This window comes from Tenrec ecaudatus, chromosome 8 (assembly GCF_050624435.1).
Source record: "Tenrec ecaudatus isolate mTenEca1 chromosome 8, mTenEca1.hap1, whole genome shotgun sequence".
Classification (NCBI taxonomy): Eukaryota; Metazoa; Chordata; class Mammalia; order Afrosoricida; family Tenrecidae; genus Tenrec; species Tenrec ecaudatus.
The window spans coordinates 146,671,792-146,679,731 of NC_134537.1; the positions used below are offsets into that span (position 1 = coordinate 146,671,792).

At 46.2% G+C, this 7,940-nt stretch overlaps 1 pseudogene; it reads left to right on the forward strand.

Annotated features, from left to right (window-relative positions):
- The first annotated feature begins 441 nt into the window (after positions 1 to 441).
- Positions 442 to 7,500, forward strand: LOC142455562 (pre-mRNA-splicing factor SPF27 pseudogene; annotated as a pseudogene).
- The last annotated feature ends 440 nt before the right edge of the window (positions 7,501 to 7,940 follow it).

Below are 7,940 nucleotides of genomic sequence, written 5' to 3' on the forward strand. Positions count from 1 at the left end.
ACAAGCAACACTCATGGAAGGAGCTGTCAAGACATCAAAGGACTCATCGTATTAGATACCTCTGCTGCACAAGGCCCTTGTCACGTGAAAAAGCAAGGCTGTTACTACTTTGAGGATTAAGGTGCATCTGGCCCAAGCGATGATATTTTCAATCACTTCCTATGGATGTGAAAGCTGGGCACTGAATAAGGAAGACCAAAGGAAAACGGATGCAGCTGAAATATGGTGCTGGCAAAGACTATTAAAAGTACCATAGACTTCCCAAAGAACCATCCCATCTGTCTTGGAAGAAGTACAGTTAGAAGGCTCCTTAGGGGTGAGGAGGGAGAGACTAAGTCCCAAGGATTTGGGGCATGTTCTCAGGAGAGACCAGTCCTCGAAGAAGGACATCAAGCTTGGTACAGTGGAAGGGCAGCAAAACAGGGGCCGGCCCTAGACAAGATGGCTTGGCGCCATGGCGGCAACAACGGGCTGAAGCATAAGAACCGTTGTGAGGGTGGAGCAGGACTGTCAACTGAAAGGTGAATGCTGTCGGTATGTGAGTGACCATTAAACCACGGTAACCCATGGAAGAGAATGAACTTTGGCTGTGTCTGGTGCCGTTGTCACAATCATGGGTGTGCTTGAATTCACCGCAAAGATGAATGCTGCTCTGTGTGTCACTCATGGTGACTCTATAGGACAGAGTGGAAGTGCCCCATCAACATTCCTAGGCTGTAATCTTTATAGGAGCTAGCCCCGGTACTGAAGTGGTTCAGCACTGGGCTGCTAACCACAAGTTCAGCAGTTGAAAACCACCAGCCACTCCTCGGGAGAGAGAGGAGGCTTTCAACTGCCGTAAAGAGTTAGCGTTTCTGCCACCCGCAGGGGCAGTTCTGCTCTGTCCTGTAGGGTCCCTGGGAGTCAGCGTCCATTTGATGGCAGTGAGAGCTTTTCAATCTTTCAAGAAGCAGGTCACCAGACTTCTTCTCCTGTGGCGAGAGAGGCTGGTGTGTTCCATTCGCTGACCTCTCTGCAAGCCGCCAAGAGCTTAACCTCTGTGTTTCCTGGGTCCCTTGAAAAGATGAACAATGAGCAACCTTAGAAGACAGCTATCTTAGGGGACCGGAGGGCTTGTGCTTCCATGTTTGAGCGAATCACAACATTAGTAACACTCACCTCCTCCTGCAAACAAACAACCCTATAAGGTTTCACCACGTGGCAAAAGAGGGCAAGATCCGAGTTCTAATAAAGTGCATTTCAATTTTATGTAAGCCTGTGGACAGACACTCTCCTGAGTTTGAAGACGTGAAGGTGGAGACAGTGCCATCAGGCCTGCTGGGCGCTTCCTGGAGGGATCACAGGATAGAAAGATGTAGCTGGATGGCCTTGGGGAGATCAGATCCCACCTGTAGAAAGAGGTTTGATTCTCTTCGCCTGGTGCTCCCCCCATCGTTTTGCCTGTGTGTCCCCCTTGTCTTTCCCTTCTGCGTTTGGCCTACATTGGCCTCCCTTGAACACATCCCTGCCTTCTGGCTTTACCGCTTTGTGCTGGATTTTCCTTCTTGGTGTCTCCTCCCCACACCCCCCAGCCCTGTTTGCTTTCCTCTGTCGGAATCCTCCAAGTCTCCTTTCAACTCTCCCCAGGGCAGGGTTCCCCTCCAGAGCTCCTGGCTCAGCGCTTTCTGAATGATGCGGTTGGAGAGCGCAGCGGTTGGCTTGACTGCTAACTGGGCGTGCACCCTTGCCGCCGCTCCCAGGACTCTGGATTTCTGGAGAGTAGCATGGGGCCTTTCCTCTGTGCTCTCATGTTGTCTGGCTTGGTCTTGGCCCACCATCGTGATCAATAACTGACAACTGGCTGATGGATCACCTCTCCCTTTTCCTCCATAAACTAAAACCCAACCGACACTGGTTCGCTTATATCTGCATCACTCTTATCATTCAGAAATGATTGGAAGGCTGGAGTCCAAGCAGAATCTTGCTGAATTCTCCTCCTGCAGCTTCGCGTGTGCCGCCCCCAGCCCTCTCCAAGGCAAGGTCTGCGTGGTGGGACGAAGCTGACTCATCCCGTTCAGGACAGCTGATGTTGGAGTCGTCTTTACCACCAGAACGGGCTTCTTGAGAAGTCTTTTATTGTCACCTGAGCTTGCTGGTAGCATTAGAAAAGGGATGTAATTGTGTCTGAGAACAAGCCACAGGCTCTCTTACCTGGAGGGGCCCAGGGAAGACGATCCAGTCAATGTTGACTTCCGGATGAAGCGTGTCAGCGCGGATGCTGATGCTGGCAGTGTCGATCTTGGCCAGAGCGTCTCTCGTCCGTCTTTCACCTGGGTTGGGGGTCATGGAGCCTCAGCCTCTCACTTTCTTTAGAGTTCTGAGAGTCACCCTGGACTGCATAGCTGGTTGGTAATGATTGTGTTGTAACCACATTTCTCCTGTAATGGCGATCTCTTGACAAGCAATCTAACGGCTTGATGGGGGACGAGCTTTCCCATCTTTGGGGCAACCTCCTTGCCGTCTTCAGTCTGGCACTGCCCGAGTTGCTTTCTTCGCTCTCATCTGTCAGGGGATAGGTGCGGTTTGGAATCTCTATATGCAAACACATGGAAACAAACCCATGACAGATGAGAGAACAGAATGGCTCAATCTAAATAAACTCTGTTTACATGGCACCAAATGATCAGGTGACTTCCTCCCGCCCCATCTAGACTGTTCCAGAGAATTGGCTTGTTGCTTTAGCACCTGGAAGGATCAGGCATAGAGAGAAGCGCCCAAAACGTCAAAAGCTTCCCAGGTGATCCGCCCGGGCCTGTAAATGCCACCCTATTCTGACAGTCTCTAATTTGCATCTCTAGGACGACCTCATCTCAACTCCAGTCTCCTAATCTAATTGTCTGCGAGACTTACCCATGGGGGCGTCACACCTGCCCCTGAAACCTGACATGTCTCAAGAGGGCTCTTGGTAGTTCCTGAAACCTGCTCTTTCTCTGTTCTTTTCATCTCAGTCAATGGCACCAACATTTCCCTAATTCCACAAACTCCAATCTATGAGCCGTCAGTGAGTCCCTCTTCTAAGACAACTTGATGGGTGTGGCAGTTACATGATCTACTGTCAACTTGAGGAAGGGGTGGAGTCTAGCCTGTCAATTAGGTCACAGCTTGATGACCTCATTTGGAGGAGCCACGGACATAAATAACTCACTGGAGGCCAGACACTCTCTCCCTGCAAGACAATCCTGTTGACGAGCCACATGGACTTATGCTGATGGAGCCAGAAGCCTGGAGCTGATGGAGCCACATGGACAGCCATGCGCCAGCACGGAGATGCTTCCACCACCACTGGGTCCACAAGACTTTCCACCCACTGGCTTGTGATCTCCCTGCATTCTGCATCCTTGCATGTGTTGCAAGAGGAATTTATGGACTGGTGTCAGACATATGGGTTAATATCGGACTTATAGACTTGATCTGGACTGGGCTGGGATGTTTTCTTAATATGCGACTGCTCTTTATATAAGCCTCTTTCTTATACACATGTGAGTGTCTCTGGATTTATTTCTCTAGTCAACCCCGACTAACAAAATTGGGGTAAAATTTACACAGTGTAATTAACATTTAAAAGGTATCAGATTTTATTGATCACTTCTTTAAAAAGCTTACTATTGTAAGTTGTGTGGAAGTTTACAGAGCAGAGCATCAGTTTTGCCTTCAAGAAATCATCCCATCCTATTTCATCTCATTCCGTGCAGTCCTCTCAAGGTAGTACCACTCATCCCACCTGCTTTCCGTGTTTCCTGTCTCCATGTCTCCTTTGTCATGACTCTTCTGTACTTTGTTCTTGAGTAAATGAGACCCCATTGGCCCCATATGATTAATTTCTTTAAGGTGTGTACACATGAATCATTTTATTATTTGCTTTATAGACCAAACTGAAACCTTGTGCCTGAAATCTGAGCCACAAGAGAGTTCAGTTCCACACCCGAAGAGCAACCATGAACCACAGTCTCTGGGATCCACCAGTCTTTTTCCTACCAGCAAGCTCGGTCTCCTGCATGAGGAAGATTTTTGTTCCACAGCGTTCTTCCAGCATTTCAGGGAGAGAAGTCCATGATCAGAATGTCGGTCATGTGATTTCATTTAGCGACCCGGAAAGAGAATTTCTTTCAGGCCTTTCTCTTAGCTTCTAGTGACAGCCAGTGCTCCTTGAGTTCTGGCTGCATCAGCATCTGCTTCCAACCTCACCAAGCCAGCTCTTATATCATGCTTTTTTATTCCTCAGTTGGAAGAATGGATTTCCATTCTCCTTGGCATGAGTGATGAACCTTAAGAAAAAGGAAGGTAGATTATAAAATTAGGAAGAAGGGGCTAGAACCCCATCCAAAAAGCCAGATCAGAGGGACCATCAGTCCATGCCAGCAATTGCTTAAGTAACAGAGGAGGCAGCCACATATTCTGAACTTGGCTATTGAGTCCTTTAAAATGGGTATTTACTATAGACACTGCCTACCACACCCCCTGCCCCCAAGTTTAGACTTTTTCTTCATTCTTGTGCTCATTATTATTCGTGCTACATTTCCCCCAACTTCCCCTTCCAGAACCCTAAAAAACGATTAGTCCAGTTAGCATCTTCATAGATTTACCTTCACTGGACTCCATATAAATCAAATCATACAACACCTCCCCCACCCCCCATTCCCTGACAACAAAGCGAAACACAGAAAACTGTCAATCCAGAAGGAAGCAGGGAATGTTAAAAATTAAGGACACATTTAAGATGGGTTCAAAGGGAGAAAGAATTATTATGTGTTACATTTTAACCTGACTACATCTGCATGAATCCACTTTCCAACACACTCTGTTGGATAGCAAGACTGTTCACATCTCTGATTCGTGGTCAGAGAGGGTTTTCCCGAGGCTTGCTTAATCCATCTATGAACCCTGCAAATGGATTCTGGGGTTTTGTAAATGGGTGTTCAGAATTTAAGCTCTTAGACTGTTCCTGCCACCTGTCTTGGATTTTATTATTTACGGTCCTTGGGTCACACAGGCAGACGTGCTATTTCCATGTGGACTCAGCTGACTGCTTCTTTAAAGACAAACCCTGAAGACCCCAGATACTGTCTTTCCTGATAGCCGGACACCATCTGATTACTTCAGCACACTTTGCTATAGCACCCACCTCTTCAGCCATTTCTTCATGAGGGAAGAAAGGAGCAAGATCAGGTCACAGAACTAAACACTGCCTGGTACTGAGCCATAGTCACAATTGCTTGTTTGTTTGAGCCCATCATCACGGCCTCCATCTTGTGGAGGACTTCCCTCTTTTCAGCTGCCCCTCCCCTTTGCCAAGCTTGGTGTCTTTCTTTAGGGACTGGTCCCTCATGCCGACAAGTCCAAAGTATATAAGCTGAAGTCTCACCCTTCTTGCTTTTAAGGAGGAGTCTGCTTGCACTTCTTCCAAGGCCGATTTATTTGCTCTCTTGGAAGTTTGTGGTACTTGCAATCTTCCTTGCCAACACCATAATTCAAACACAGTGACAATTCTTCAGTCTTCCTTATTCGATGGCCAATTTTCACATGCATCCGACACAAAGGCTTGGATTAGGTGCGCCTTAGTCCTCAAAGTAACAGCTTGGCTTTTCGATACTTTGGCGAGGTCTTGAAGAGCAGGTGTACCCGGTACAGTGTGTCCTTTGCGCTCTTGATTGCTTCCTACCTGAGCATTGACTATGAATCCAAGCAAATGAAATCCTGGGCAACTTCAGTCTTTCCCAGGTTTATCATAATGACCCCTGTTGGTCCAGGTGTGAGGTTTTTTACTTTTGTTACATTGAGTTGTAATCCAGACTGAAGGCTGCAATTATTGATCTTCAGCAGCAAGTGCTTCAAATCCTCACTCGCAGCAAGCAAGGTCGGGCCACCTGCACGTTGCAGGTTGTGACGAAGCTTTCCTCTGACCCCGAGGCTGTCTTCTTTCTTGTTTTAATCTGATGACTTGTTTAGCATACAGATCGAATAACTATGATGAGAGGGTACAAGTCTGCACACCTCTCCCGATTTTAAACCATGCTCCCTTCTCCTGTTCTGCCTCTTGGTCCATATAAAGGTTTTGCATGGACACAATGAAGATTTCTGGAATTCCTATTTTCTGAAGGCTATACATAGTTTGTGATGACCCGCGGGGTTGAATGCCTTTGCGTAGTCAATAAAACAGAAGAAACGGTCTTTATAGTATTTTCTGTTTTCAGCCAAGATCCATCTAACGCCAGCAATGAAGGTCCTTGTTTCATGTCTTCTTCTGTATCTGGCCTGCACCTCCCACAGCTCCTATCAGTGTACTTCTACCACCATTGTTGCATGATCTTCAGCCAAATTACACTTGACTGTGATATTAATGATAATGTTCTATATTTTGGGCATTCTGTGGTGTCATCTTTCTTTGGAATGGATACAAAGATGGATCTCTTCCAGTCCATTGGCCAAGTAGTAGTCTTGCAAATTTCTTGGCCTAGATGAGTAAGTGCTTCCAGTGCTTCCGCAGCTTGTGGAAACATCTCGGTGGGTATTAGATCAGCTTCTGGAGCCTTAAACTTGAACTTCCATCAGTGCCCTTGGCTCCTGCTCATAGGCTATCTCTTAAAATGATGGAATGTCCACCAGTTCTTTTTAGTACACTGTGTCTCTTTGTTTTTTCCATCTTTTGATACTTCCTGCATCAGTCAATATTTTGCCTGTACAATCTTTCAAAATTGAAACCCGAATCTTGAATTTTTTCTTGAGTTCTGTCAGTTGAAGATATGTTGAGTGTGGAGTGTCAGGCACGGGTTTGGTGGCCGGAGAAGCTGTGGTGGATGCGCTCCCCTATTTTGATCAAGGTGTGTCAGAAGCAGCGGCAGTGCCTGTGGAGGCGGAGACCCGCCGGTATCGCCCCACAAAGAACTACGTGAGCTACCTGACAGCCCCGGATCATTTTGCATTTGAGACCGACATAATGAGAAATGAATTTGAAAGATTGGCGGCTTGACAACCAGTTGAATTGCTCAGTATGAGACGATATGAGCTTCCAGCCCCTTCATCGGGTCAGAAAAATGATATCACTGCATGTCAAGAGTGTGTGGATAATTCCGTGGTCCAGTTAGAGCATCAAGCCATTCGAATGGAGAATCTGGAACTAATGTCACAGCGTGGGTGCACTGCCTGGGAAGTACATAATGCAAACCTAGTTCACAGGATTGAGCACGCCCAGAAAGAGCTCCGGAAGTGACCAAAACATTCCTGATTTCAACTGGCAGCGAAAGAACAGGCAACAGCTGGGTCTAAACGGAGAGAGCTGGAGTCACCGTGGGCAGCCTGGTTAGTAAGAATTATGAGATTGAACGGACTACGGCACAACTAGACAATGAAATCTAGCAGATGACGCAGCAACATGGAGAGGGGAACAAAGAAAATATTGACAAGACTTCTGAAGAGAGGAATTGTTTTGTAAGAAGGGCGAGATTGATTGAACTATTGAATTAGATGTAAATCAATTTTTTTTAAAAGAGAAACTTTAAAAGTGTGGAATAAAAAAAGTTTTACCTAGGTGGAGTATATGTTCAGAAACCACACTTCACAAGTTGATATTTATGTTTAATAAAGACCTCTATGATTCTGTAGCAATAAATACAAAGAAGGGGGAGTTGGGTTTCCACAGACAACCAGGCATCTGAACAGTTCCTGACCTTGAAGAACCAGCAGCCACTATGGGAATTCAGTGGCTAAATTTTAGGAGCTGTAGAATATATAAGCAGTGGTATTTTTTTATTTGTACATTCAGCTTAAATAGTTAAAAACATAATGTTGTGTTATTTCATAGCCTTAAAATACCAGGCTTACAGAATAAGTGTAATTTTAGTATAATATTTGGACAATTTTCAGGCACTTGGATCTTTCTTAATTTGCTTGTAAGAAATCTTTAT